Genomic DNA, 13802 nt, shown 5'->3' with positions numbered 1-13802 from the left:
CCATCTGGAAAAGTATATAAAAATCACATAGTTTTAGTTCTAGCAGAGATTGATGATCTGGCCCCACTTTTGCATATGAGGAAACCGAGGCCTTTTAAGGGTCTTGGAGAGCTCCCAGGTGCTGGTTGAATGGGACCCATAGTTGAGGTTTCCAATGCCTAGTCTGGTGCAACTGTTCACAACTCCATGGTAGGTGAAAGTCTGCTAACGAGTGTGACTCTGAAGGAGATTGTTGGTTTAGGAAAATTCCAACACCAGGGAGCATTCTCTGTTAAAGAAAACACCAGGTAATAAATCTACTTTACAAGCATATGTGCTGTTCAATGGCAGGAAATGGAGAGTAAATAGCACAGCAGTGAGGCCAGTCATGGGAGAGCACCAGAAGTTTAAAAAATAATAATAATAACTTTTTAAAAAAGATTTTATTTATTTATTTGACAGAGAGAGAGAGAGATCACAAGTAGGCAGAGAGGCCGGCAGAGAGAGAGGGGGAAGCAGGCTCCCCACCGAGCAGAGAGCCCAACTTGGGGCTCGATCCCAGGACCCTGAGATCACGACCTGAGCCGAAGGCAGAGGCTCAACCAACTGAGCCACCAAGGCACCCCAATAATAATAATTTTTAATGGAGACTTTTGGACTCCTAACTGAAATGATGCCTCTTCCTCCCCAAAAAGGACAAATCAACCATCAGTAAAAGACATGATGGACACCCCACATCTTAGAAATCGTAGAAAATGGACCAAATAAATAAGTCATAAAGTCAGAAGGGAATGAGAGAAATTTGGAAATAGATGTAAGGTAGCTAAAGAATTTTCATATTAGAGCTGAGTAGTATGACTTTAGATATTTCACTACAATGAAAGGGTTGAGTTAGAAGTGGATAAGGTGTAAATGCATAGAAAAGTTACGGTATGTGCGTGCTCCAGGTAAGATAAGGCAGGGAGGAGAAGCCCCACATGCCAGATGTGGGAAGTGTGGTGTTAGGGACCCGCCAGATGGAGGCAAACAACTTGTTGCATGGAAAGTACTTTCCTGGGTCACTAGATGACCCATCTCAGCTATCTTGGAGATGTCCTCATGGAAAACGGACTAGAGGACAATTCAATAACACTTGACAAAATGTACAATGTGCGGAGCCTCGATCCAGCAATCAACCCCAAGGGATTTAATCTACAGGTATCCTCATGAATACACACCAGGTATATGCACAGGCATGTATTCTAGTGCTCTTTGTAATTACAAACAGCGAGATGTTGCAAACATCCATCAGCAGGGACTGGTCAAGGAAAGAATGTCTCCGTGAAGTCCGCTGCTCTACAAAGAAGTGTGCATAATGTGTCACCTCTCCTGTAAAAAAATAAATAAATAAAATAAATAAATAAAAACAGGGCATATGCTTATGTATGCATAAGTAATTTCCAGAAGGTCTGTTATCTCTGGTGAACTCAAAGTCTCGGGAAATAAAGATAGTGACAACAATATCCTCTGTCTTCTATAGAGCTAATGCTTGGCCTTTACCTGAATTGGCGGATTTAATCCTCGCTGCCCTTCTTCAAGCTAGGTCCTGTGCTCTCCATATTTTGGACAAGGAAACTGAGGCATAGAGAGTTTCAGTGACTTGCCTATGGTCTCCCGGGCAGTTTGCCTTACACTATGAAATCTTAAACCATGAAATTTCTTACAATACGAAATAATCTTACACTACGAAATTTTCATTTCATTGTATATCCTGCTTAACTGTTCAAATTGTTTTACTTACCCTATTTATGTCTTGTTTTGTTTTGTTTCTTCAGTTAAAGAAGAGACTGGTTGGCTCCTCATCGCTTCCTGTCATTAGAACCCCAGAATGGTCTTTAGGTGGAAGGCCCATAAGAGGGGGTCAGCAGTGCCAGGAGGGGCACTGCTGCAGGAGGTGTGTAGGGCAGGGTGTCTGCCCTGCACCGGGGCAGCATGGAGAGCATGCTTCTCTGCGGGGAATGCCACTTCTGTCTACAGGTTGCAATTCATTTCCTTGATTACAACTCTCCATATTGAGGGAAGCTTTACTGTTTTTAATTCTGCTGCAGAACATGCAAAAGTTTGCCTTATGTAACTAACGTCATTGACTTCTGGCTCTTCCATCGTGTTTTCAATGGTTACAAACATTCTTTCCTGCAGAGCAGTGGAGGCATTTGACCTGCCTGTGCCAAGCAATGGTTCCGAGGGAGGTGACTCCGAGGGAGACTGCTGTTACACTTCAGGTTCAGGGAAGGTAGGGAACTTGGTAAAGCAGCCCAACGTCAGAGTAAAAGCAAGAAAGGCTGCCCTGGTGAGGACAACGCTGGCTGCTGTGGTCCAGGTGCACCCAGTCAGGCAAGGAACATGGCCTCTTCCTAGCCATCCTTTTTTCTCTCTGGTTCAATATGTTCTAAAGGTGAATGCAAAATCCCCTTGAAATTTTATGATCACATACCAGAAAGTTTACATTTGCACTGTGACTTCTGGGTATGTCCCTGAGCATTGGAGAGAACTTCACCGGCTTTCAGGGAGAGGTAGGCTGGTGGAAATTCCCAAGAAATATTCCCAGCATGCTTGCTGGTGGGATTAAGAATGATGGTGTGGGAAAGGGAGGAAGGGCAGAGAGTCGAGCACATGGAAAGCAGGATGACAGGTGGGCTGGGCTCAGCTCCCTTGGAGCTTCGTGGGTCGTAGCACGGTGGTGGGCCTTCCTTCTCATCATAGCAGGAGCTGCAGGAGGGTCTTAGCAGATCAGTGGTAGGACCAGATTTATGGTTCCTGAGAGGTCATTCAGGTGGCTGTGAAGGAGGGACAGCTGGGGAAAGACTGGAATCAGACCAGCTGGGAGGCTGTGTGATATTAGGTGAAAAATGCTGGTGGCTACAGTGATGAGAGCTGGGGTTTGGGATGCTGAGAAGCAGAGGGGCATGGGGTAGGTTTTGGAGTAAAGCCGTTAGGATTTGCTGATATGGGAGAATGAAGTCAAAAGGAATCAAGGAAGACAATAGGATGTATGGACATACCACTTACTCAAGGCTGGGAAGACTCTGGAAGGGCCAACTTTACGGAAGGAAGAAGAGGGAAAAAAATCCTTTCTATTTGGGTTTTGCTCAGTTTAAGATGCCTATTTGACATTCAAGAAGAAATGTCAAATATGTAGCTGAGAAGGTTAGAGACAAGATGTGAGAAAGAGAGATTAGAATTACGCATGGCTACATATAACCTGGGCCCTGTGTTGTTAATACCCCTTATTCCCCCTTCTCCTGCTGACCCGCTTACACTTATGCAATTTTGTTATGATTCATACACTCTCTTAAGAAGCCTTTCTAGAACAAGACAGCATGCCAATAAACAAATCTTTGACTTATTTTCCTCCGGTAGAACAGGGCAAGATGGCAAAAGAAATAGAGAAAGAGAGGTTGAGGGATGGAAGGGAAAGGGACCAGGTAGGGAACAAAGTGAGTGGCTAAGACTCTCCCTGGATGGAGGGGAAGAGGTCCCTTGCAAGGTGTCTATTTATCTGTGTCACCTGCACAGACTGGAACTCGGATTCAGAGTCTCAGAGCCTCTCTTCAGCCAACTGCTTCCTGGGGTCCGTCCAGACAGAAGATCAGGGGAAAGCTCTTGACTAGGAATAATGGTTATGTGGGCAGCTGTTGTTGGCAAAGGACGTGCATTTTTTCTTGATTAGCTGTGACCAGTGGTTTGCATCTCGCAGAAGAACTTCTTAATAATGGAAACAGAGGAGAGCACCACATAATATAATTACACAAGAACCTTGTGATTCCAGCTGCGGCAATGACCTGCGCTCCAGACATCCTCCTCCTCCTCCATTCTCGCTGATGGTGGCTGAAACTGAGGATCCAGCACCCAGGTTGGTGCCGACAATAACTCCGTTGGTATGAAAGAAGTCAAGATACACTCTGAAGTCAAAGAAAGATGTGGGAAGCACAAAGCTTTATTTCATCTTTATAGTGTCTTCCTCGAATCTTGCCTCATGGCCACCATTCGTAAATTCTGCAAATGAAGGACCCTATTTTGATTCTGTGACTTGGGGGGCAGAATGAGTCCCCCCAATTGCACCGAGGCCTGGGGAACCCACCGAAACCAGAATGACTAACATGTTGTAACTGAAGTAGCAGGCTGCTGGCTGGGACCAGAAAGCATACTGGGAATTGGGAAAGTTAGCCCTTTTTAAAGCCTCTCACTACCTTCTCCAAGGCAATGATAGTAGGGTCACTACCAAGACCGTGTGGGTCCATATGGTCCTGCCTGGCAATTGTCAGATGCGGCCACCGTGCCCAGGCTCAGGTCCATGTCCTTGTCGTGAGGGCAGCTTTGGCTCCTACCCACTTCACATATCCTACCTGCCATGGGTTGGGGTGGTCCCGATGCATCAGGCCTTCAGAGTGGCAGACTCTGGGACAGAGTTCAGCATGTAGATGCTTATGGAACATGCACTGGAGATCACCCCCCGTGGATGGGAGGGGGCAGATGTGGGTGGAAGAAGCAGCCAAGCTGCAATGAATTTCCATTGTCAGCTTTGGCCAAGCCCACAGGGAGCAATGATGGTTCTCTCGAATTGGACCAACATAGTCAGGCCTGTGTACCTCCTGTAGGGGTCAGCCCCTGGGTGTGGGGTGTTGTGGAAAGGATGTGACTTTGGGTGAGGCCACTCTCTGCAGCCAAGGTGATCCCTGAAGTGGCTGAGAGCTGACGCTCAGCCCTCAGCATTCCCAGCAGCAGGGTTACAGGTCCTTCATAGAAGACGGATCTAGAAGCCCCATCACAGTCCCCATCACCTCACCACAAGGTTCTTCTTTAATATCCTATTTTTTTTCATCAAGACTGTCTTTGATACTAAGTTTAATCAGAGTTCAGTGTTATCCCAATGTGATCATGGGCAGGGGGCGGGGGGGAACCACTTTCCTGCAATTTATCTTAGGCCTTGGGCTCCCTTGGAAAAGCCTTGCTTTACTATGATATTCAGAGAAAGCTGTTTTCATTCCAGTCCTTTTGGACCTTTCAATTCCGACCCCAGATTAAGCATAACGCTAAAAGAAATGTTTGGGGACTCTCAGAAAGGGTCAGAAAGGACAGACTTTCACGGTGCTCTGGGGCTGGCTCTTGCAAGGCAGTGCCCTCCCCATGGGGTCTCTGTGGGCACATCCAGGGTACCAACCACTGTCTTAGTTGCTCACATCTGCTCTGAGATAGTCTTGCTGGGAAATCCTCACAGGAATCTCATATTCAGCCCCGGGGGAGAAAACCCAGTGAGAGACACAGGAAGGAAGTTAGGGAGGGGATTCTGAAGCAAGGTGTGATACCCACTGCTTTATTCCAGGTGGCTAGGGGGATGATATTTAGAAATATAGGTGAGGGATGAGGCAGGATGTTCTCGTGGTGAAGAGCTCTGGATCCAGAGCCAGACTCCTTGGTCAACCTCTGGTTCTGCTGTGCATAAGCTCTGTGGCCTTGCAAACTTTTCTTAACCAGCCCATGCCTCAGTTTCCCCATCTGTGAAAGAAGGAGTAATAAAACTGTTCCTACCTTCTAGGGTGCCTGTCGGGATTAACACATTTGAATCACTTAGTACAGTGTCCAACACAGAGTACGCTCAGGAGATGTAGCTCCCAGGGGATGGAAAGTGGGAAGGATCCTGCTGGTTTGGGGGTCAAGTCAAGGCCAGTTCCTCCTACACAGAGCAGTCTTTATTGGAAGAAAGCTGCCCATGGATTCAACCTCAAACAGAAACTTCTGGGAAGCTTTCAGATGCTTCCATGTGATTGTTTATCTAGTTAGAAGTTATCCATAAGGCAAGATTTGCTCTAATAAACAGAGCAATTTGCAGAGAGTTTTGGTTTTTATTCTTGGAAAAAAGTGTTATATCTGCTACAGAGAAGCAAATAATGATACACGCCCTGAATCAAGGACACTAAATGGTAAATCTGAAAGACTCAGCCTCAAAATTGCTTTTTAATTGAATTACTTTCTTAAACAAAGTTCGTTTTCAAGCAATATTTAACAAACCATTTGAGCAGGAATAGAACTCCTGCAAACATAAGAGATGGGCTTTTCATACAGTAAAAAGAGAGCATAGCTTAATAGTTAAGAGCTGTTCTCTCTAATTCAGCTGCCTGGGTCTGTTCCCAGCTCTGCCTGATGCCAGCTGTGTGATCTTGGGCAAGCTACCTAACCTCTCTGAGCCTCTGTGTGTCTCAGATATAAAAGGAGACACTAAATAGAATCTCACACGTAGCTTGTGGTTGAGACTTGAAGAGGGCAGTATGTGTCAAGTGCTTATCATAGTAAACCTGCATTAATTGGTAATGCTATTCTAGTGGTAATACATAAGACAAAAAGCAAAACAAACATAAGAACTTTTTTAAAACTCCATTTGCACTCTGTATTAGGAGGTATCACATAGGCAATGCTGCAGTAACAAAATCCTCCACATCTTGGGGGCTCAGCAGAAGTGAGACAAGCAAGAGTCCCCCTCGGACAGGACACCAGTCTCTGTAAGTGATTCTCATAGGCTCTCCCAGTTCACTCTTCTATCCCAGGAAGCAGCCGTGTGGTCTTGTACAAATTTTTTGTAACACGTATTTATGCCTCTAAAGTTGTAAAATGGCTTTATAAACCTGCTCAGTAGGTAGCATACTTAGTGATATTCCAGAATTTTTTACTGTACCTTTGAATACTATATGATCTTCCTTATTGGAATTAATAACCACAATGCCCTTATCACATGTGGTAATTCTTGGAGTCATGTCATACCCAATCTCTAATGAAATTTGCTCAGCTGTCCAAAATTTTTTTTTGAAGTTGGTTTATTCTAAGCAGGATCCAAATTGCTTTTGGTTGTGTCTCTTAATTCTCTTTTAAAGTAGAGAAGGCCCTATTTCTCCCTCATGCATGGAATGATTGCCGAAACTGGGTCATTTGTCTTGTGGAAGGCCTCACTTTCGCGATTTGTCAGTTTCCTTTCTTGGGTGTCATTCACTTTCTCCTTTTAGGTTTTTCTTTCCTGCCTGGGGAAGCTGGCTTGAAAAGCTTGATTTGGTCTAGATCCACCTGTCTTGGAGCTTTCATAGGCAGTCCTGGCAGTTCACCTGGCATCCCATCAGCAGATGCCCAATGCCATTTGCCCACTTAGTGATGTTCTAGCAAGCAGCAGGGGCAGGTGGTAATGACGGAGTCGTCCACTGTCAAGTTGTTCCCCGGCCCTTCATCTTGGGTGACAGTAGTTGGAGCAATCATCTCATTAGAGGTTGCAACAGGCTGTTTTTAAAAATTCATTACCTTTTCACATTTATTAGATTCCTTCCATAAAGTGATTTTCCTTCATCAGTGAGGGCTATTTCATTATCTTCCCATACAGTTCATACAAGAAAGGTTGGATAGGTGTTTCTTTCCCTTTAAGTGCTCATTTTCAAAGCAAGGATTTGGTGCCCAAACTAACTCCAGGAGTGTCTATAGAATTTTTTTGTTTGGGGGGCGCCTGGGTGGCTCAGTGGGTTAAAGCCTCTGCCTTCAGCTCACGTCATGATCCTGGGATGAAGTCCTGGGATAGAGCCCCACATCGGACTCTCTGCTCAGCAGGGAGCCTGCTTCCTCCTGCCTGCCTCTCTGCCTGCCTCTCTGCCTGCCAACTTGTGATCTCCATCTGTCAAATAAATAAATGAAATCTTTAAAAAAAATTTTTTTTTAAAGAATTTTTTTGTTTTTGTTTTTGTTTTGGCTTCTTTAGTGAGGGATGAAAGATTATCTCTTGATGATGATAATGATGATAATGAACTCTTGGGTCTTGTTAATGTATTCAATGTGTTTCAATCAACTGTATTTACTAATCTTTTTTATTCTTTAATCGCTCCATATTTGGCCCATGGGAGTTCTTTCATGATGTCTCCTGTATCCTTTTCATAGGTCCCAAAGTCTCTGCTTTCTGATAGTACAACACGCGACATCTCAGCTCCTCTTGTAGATTTCCTGCCTAGACTTGGAAGCAGTCATTCCTCCAAAGAGCCCTTTTTCCTTCTAGTGTGTCTATTGATTACATTTTAAAACACAAAATACGTGTTTCTTTCTGCTCATCAGCCTGGATATGAAAGATAGCATCTATTCCTACACCACCCCCTCCCCAAAGCTTTCCACACAGTGGCTGGACTTTATCCCAAAGGACCAGAATAGACGATGTGTTGTGGTCCCCTCATAAAGCCCCATTGCATTCCAAATGTGTAAATTATTTTATTCTCAGTATTTCCCTGATGCAGCTGTGAGTTTGAGAGCTAAGAGATACTGTGAGATGTAAACTAAGGCATAAGCTAATCAAAGAGAGATGTGGGGTACATGCTCATGGGACATTGAAGGGCAAGGGAGCATGAAACACAGGTGAGGGGACCAAAATGTAAAGTGGCCACTGTTCTTGCCCTGAACACCTGTGCTGGCCCTGAGGGAGTGTCCCCTTTCTCTGGGAACATTACCCTCTTGGAAAGAGACAACACAGCTTCTAGAAGAATGCCCAGAGAGCAGGGAAGGAGAGAGAGGACTGCTGACTGAGATCAGCTGAATATACCCAAAACATCAATGGGGGAACAGACGCCAGAAACAGACCCTGTTGGGTCCACAGCCACCAGGAATCAGTGACTTGGGAGACCCACTGCACTTCAGAAAGACAGATGAACTGATCCAATGAATGAACAAGGGAACGTTCATGCCAAGTTCCCTTGAATCCAAGTGAGGGAAAATGTGTACAAATTATAAATATCAATCAACTAACTCTCAATTGAGCTCTCGAATCACTGGCAACTTGGAATCAAGAGGAAAGCCCTTCTGAAATGGGGCATTGACCTTCTGGAGGGGCAAGGCAAGACACGATAGGATTTAACCCTTCAGGCCCTCGCTCAGCCAAGCAGATTATCTTCCAGAGAAATGCAACATTGATCTCCTCTCCTCTCCCCTCCGACTTTGCACCAGGAGAGAGAGAATCCTCAGCTCCTCGGCTGCATACTAGTCGAGATGGAGGACTGAGAAGCCAGCTAAATTTATGCTCTGGGCTATGGTCCATCGGCCAAGCCACGTTGTTCAATTAGCAGAGCTCTCCTTTGTAAACCATGCGGCCCACTGCTCGGTGGATTTGAGCCTCTGACATTCACATCATTTTTGTCCGGGCAGTCACTGCTCAGTGTTCTGCAAGTCATTGCCCTCACTTAAGACCATACAAGGTTAGGGTTTGTGTCTACTTCGTTTCCAAGGTTCAGCTAGCTAGGTTCTGCCGGATTTCGTATACAATTTAAAGGAACTCAGAGTTCTGCTGTTCCTGGGAGAAGAAATGTGAGCAAATAAAACCCGTGGTTGACATAGAAGAGAAACGGACCGGGAGACGCCCTGAACTCTCTCGGAGAGTTTGTCCAGGTGGGCTTTGCAACATACTTTGTTCCAAAATTCCCTGTTCAGGCAAAGCCCAGCTATGTTCAACAGACAGAAAGTTGGCAGAGAGCCCCGCCCCCGCGGCCCCCCAAATGACAGGTCTGTTGATTTCATGTTACGCCTCCTTATGACAATCTGTTTTCTAAGGGCACAGAAACAAGCCCGAGATGGTTTTGAGATAAGCGTGCTCGGAGTGTGTTGACTTCTAAGTAAAGCCTTTGTGATCATAGTGCTGGTGCTGCTCTCTGGAAACTGAAATCCAAGGAGAAGGCAGCCTGGAGAAAACTCTCAGGGATGGTTGTGGATTTTGAGCCCTTAGCTAAGCATTTTTGTTTCTACCACCTGTCCCCATCTCCCTCCTCCTTCCCCTGTTCAATTCCTCTTCCCAGGAAAATAACCCCCAGTCTGAGCAGGGGCAGTGTCCAGTAGGCTAATATTGGTCGATGCCAGAGTGGCAGGGACTACAGAGACCACGGGCGTGGCAAAGAGATCTCACACGGGGGTGTCTTTAGGGAGGGGGCCCCATCCCCACGTTGTCCTGTCAGGAATATACTTTTGAAGACAACCGGGAAAAGGTTTTCATTTTACAAGCGGAAGACGCACTTTCAGCTGGTAGAAGGTCTCCACTCCTCCATTGGTAAGAAATCACAAGCATTTGGAGAAAACAGCTGTGGGGATGACTTCTAGCTAGACTCCTTGACCTTGTTTTGTCCCCATGCAAGAGGCAAGTTGCAGCTGCGGCAGCTGGCACACTTGCCTGCCATGTAAATGCTCCAATTGCCCTGCATTCTATTCTCGAAGTTTCCAGAAGGATCCAGGGGCCCTGAGGAATGTGGAAGGAATGTCAAGGCTTGCTTCAGACTCCTCTGGAAGGTCAGTGAGGTAGGAATGTGAGGCCCAGCACAAACCCAGCTCTTCACAGGCTTGCCTTTTTGTCACTGAGCTTGTTTTCAGGCCCCCACCTGGGCTGGAGGCAGAATTAAGTGCTGATGGCCTTTGGCCTGTTGGACCACTTGCTTCTTGGGGCCTGAGACTGCACTCCCAGTAACGTGCTCGTGAGCCCGAGCCAGGGACATACATGGGGCAGGGCCTGCAGGGGGCCCTGGTGGGTGCTCAGCAGATCCCAGCCTCTGGTGCCTGGGTTAAACCTCATCTCCTACACTTATCTCTTCTCTCTCCTGGCCTGATCCCCGTGGGCTGTCTCTCCTCCAACCTGCACCCCTTCTTCCATTTGGCTGCCTTCCCCTCTCTCAGTTTCTGCTCTTTTCTCCTTTCCTCTCTCTACCTGTGATCTTTTCAGCCCGTGCCACCTTTACCTCCCAGGCCACTTAATCAGCTTACTGAGTGACTACTGTATACCAGGACTATTCCCAACATTGCCTTGGGAGTAAGATGGAAAGATCCCAGACCTCCAAAGTGGACATGGTGGGGAGATGGTGAGACAGGCTGTCCACAAGGAAATGGAGAGGTGGATATGGTGACTTCAGGAACTGAGAGATGCTGTAAAGAAGATAAATGAGAGAAATGTGACAGAAAGTGACAGTAAGGAGAAGAACACTGTTTTAGCCAGTTGGTTCATAGAAGGGTGTTTTTGAGAAGGTGACATATACCTCAGACTTGAATATTGAAAAGGAGACTATCGTGTGAAGATTTAGGAGAAAGTATGCAAGTGCAAACGTCCTGAGGCTGCAGGGAGCATGGTGTATCAGAGCTAGAGTGGCTGGAGCTGTGAGCCTAGGGTTTCAGAGGCAGAAAATTCATTTTAAAAAGTTGTAATCTGGCGGTGCCTGGGTGGCTCAGTTGGTTGAATACCCAACTCTTGATTTCGGCTCAGGTCATGATCTCAGGGTCCTGAGATAGAGTCCTGGGTAAGCATGGAGACTGCTTAGGAGTCTCTTTCTCCCTCTTCCTCTGCCCCTCTGCCCCACTCACACACTTGCCTGTGTGTGCTCTTTCTCTCTCTAAAAAATAAAATAAAATAAAATAAACAAAAGCTTATAATCTGTAGGCAAGGATTTAGGGATGACTCTGGTGGCGTTCAGCCAATACTGGTAGTTTTTAAACAGGTGAATGCTGAGGTAATGTTCATGTCTTAGAAAGCTTCTGTCCAGACGGAGAGGCAAGACTGGTGGCCAAAGGTAGCCCCGAGTTAATGCAGGCTGAGATCACTAGTGTAACAGAAGAGGGACCGACCAGAGGTCAGATTCAGGATACATTTGGGAACTGGATTGGATAAGGCAAAAAGGTCAAGAGATGAAATTTCCTTTTTGTTCCTCCCCTCTCCTCCTCCTTCCTGATTGACTGGTGCCATATACAGAGTGTAGCAGGTCTGAGGTGGGAAGAAATCAAAAGTTGTGTCTTGGCCACACTCAAGTCATATGGAAAGTGGGTACGCATTAGAAAGGGCATTCCTTGTAGGAAAAGGCACTTCTTGCACAGTGCAGATGGCCAGAGCCCACACCAGAGTCCAGGGCTTAGCCAACCTGACATGGGCTGGATTTCAGCTGGCTGCCTTAGGCAGTGCACAAGCTAGACAACCATACCTGGTGATCCTGGTTGGGGGCCATATTACCTCCAAGACAGCTATTAGCCATTGAGGTGGAGATGGCGAGCGCTGAATGTGGTGGGTCTGAATTTCAAGAGGGCGTTGGGGTAGGGATGTGAGTTTATAGGGTGTAATCACATACAGTGTATAATATGAGGGGATTAGAGGTGGTGCCCTGGGTTGTGCGTGTGCGTGAAGAAGCAAAGGTGACTAGAAAGGAAGCCCGGGCTGCTGTGTGTGAAGCAGGCAGTTCAGAAAAGGAGGAATCAGCAGAGACCCAAAAGGAGCTATTGGTGAGAAGGAGAACCACCCAGAACATAATGGCCCAATGGCAAATGAGTGTTTCAGGAAGTAAAGAGGCTCTGTGGGCTGGTTTTGGGGGTTTGAGCACAAGAGGGATGAGCAGAGCATGCAGCCAGCTGGAGCGTCTGGGGTGCAGGGTGGGGAGGGAGAGGGAAGCTCCATCCCAGTAGGCTGGGGAGAGAGAATTTTGGAGAAGCTCTGATAGAAGAGGGAGAGAGAAAGAAGAGGTGTGGTCTTGTGGGCTTTTTGAAGATGGGTGATCTTTTACAAGATGATTTTTCACACGCATGGGGACGGAGCAGTAGTGAGGGTGAAAGTGAAAATTGCAGAGAGGCGGGCAGGCGGGAGGCGCAGAGAGAGATGGCCCCTGCTGCTGAGTGGATGTGGTCACTGGACAGCAGCTGGGTAGGTCTCAGGCTATGGGGCATGGCTTGGCTCCGGGCTGCTTGTTTTCTCAGTGGTGGCAGAGCGAGGAGAGGGACGATGAAGTAAGGGTCTCAAGTGTGGGAAGTGACAGGCTTGGCAGTGGGCAGTAAGACGGGTTGGGTGCAGGTTCAGCACAGGGCTGTGGCCCCTCCAGCTGGGGGTATGAGCAGGGCCCAGGAGGGAGGGCAGCCAGGCCTGGATGGTGTGTATTTGGGAGCGGGGTTAGAGCAGAGGACACAGCCTCTTAAGGGAGGAAAAAGGAAAGTCCTGAAGTAAACAGAGGAGAATATAATTACAATCTTTGAACAAACACAAGACCTTTCTTCACTCAGTCACAAAAGCAGAAAGGATTAAAAGAGGACTTTTTACCCACACAGCAGACATATGGAAGATACCATAAAGGAAACCACAAGCAACTCTTGTAGAAGGCGACTCTCTGAAGCACTTCCTAAGCTTAGGCCCTAGAAGTGAGAATTTTATAGGCATTCTTCTTTTTTTAATCCTCAGGACAGTACCCTAGCAAGGCTCAGGACTTGAACTTGAAAGGCCACGCACTTAACTTTGTTTTCATTTTCCTTTTCGTACTTCCTCAAACTTGGAAAGAATATTTACAAAACATAGGTGGCAATTGAAAAAGATTGAATATCCACTGAATATTAAAAGCTTCCATAAGTCCATCAGAAAAAGAACAATCTAACAGAAAGAGAAGCAAAGAGCTAGCAAAGACAGTTCACAAAAGAAGGAAATCCAAATGACTAATAACAGGCTCCTGGGCCATAGGCCTCAGGAAGATAGAAGAAAGCAAATTACAATGATAATAAGACCCTATTAGTTTAACAAAGATGAAACCCTCCGGGGCAGCTGGTAGTGACAAATATTTGGCCAGAGTTTAAGTTGGTGCCCCTTTGTAACCAGCTACTTGGCAGTATTGGAGGCTGTCTCTTTTCTCTCAATAATACCTCTTGAGAATTTATTTTATGGAAATCAAGCATGCTAAGATATACGCTCAAAGATTCTGCTATTTCTTTATCTGTTAGAGAAAAAATGAAATGGTGCGAATGGCCACGAATAAGGAACTGGTGACATAAATTGTGGGAAGCTA

Source organism: Lontra canadensis, unplaced genomic scaffold, assembly GCF_010015895.1.
Source record: "Lontra canadensis isolate GAN:19392208 unplaced genomic scaffold, GSC_riverotter_1.0 scaffold100, whole genome shotgun sequence".
Taxonomy (NCBI): Eukaryota; Metazoa; Chordata; class Mammalia; order Carnivora; family Mustelidae; genus Lontra; species Lontra canadensis.
The sequence above is the reverse complement of the archived record's forward strand: the minus strand, read 5'-3'. Positions refer to the sequence as shown.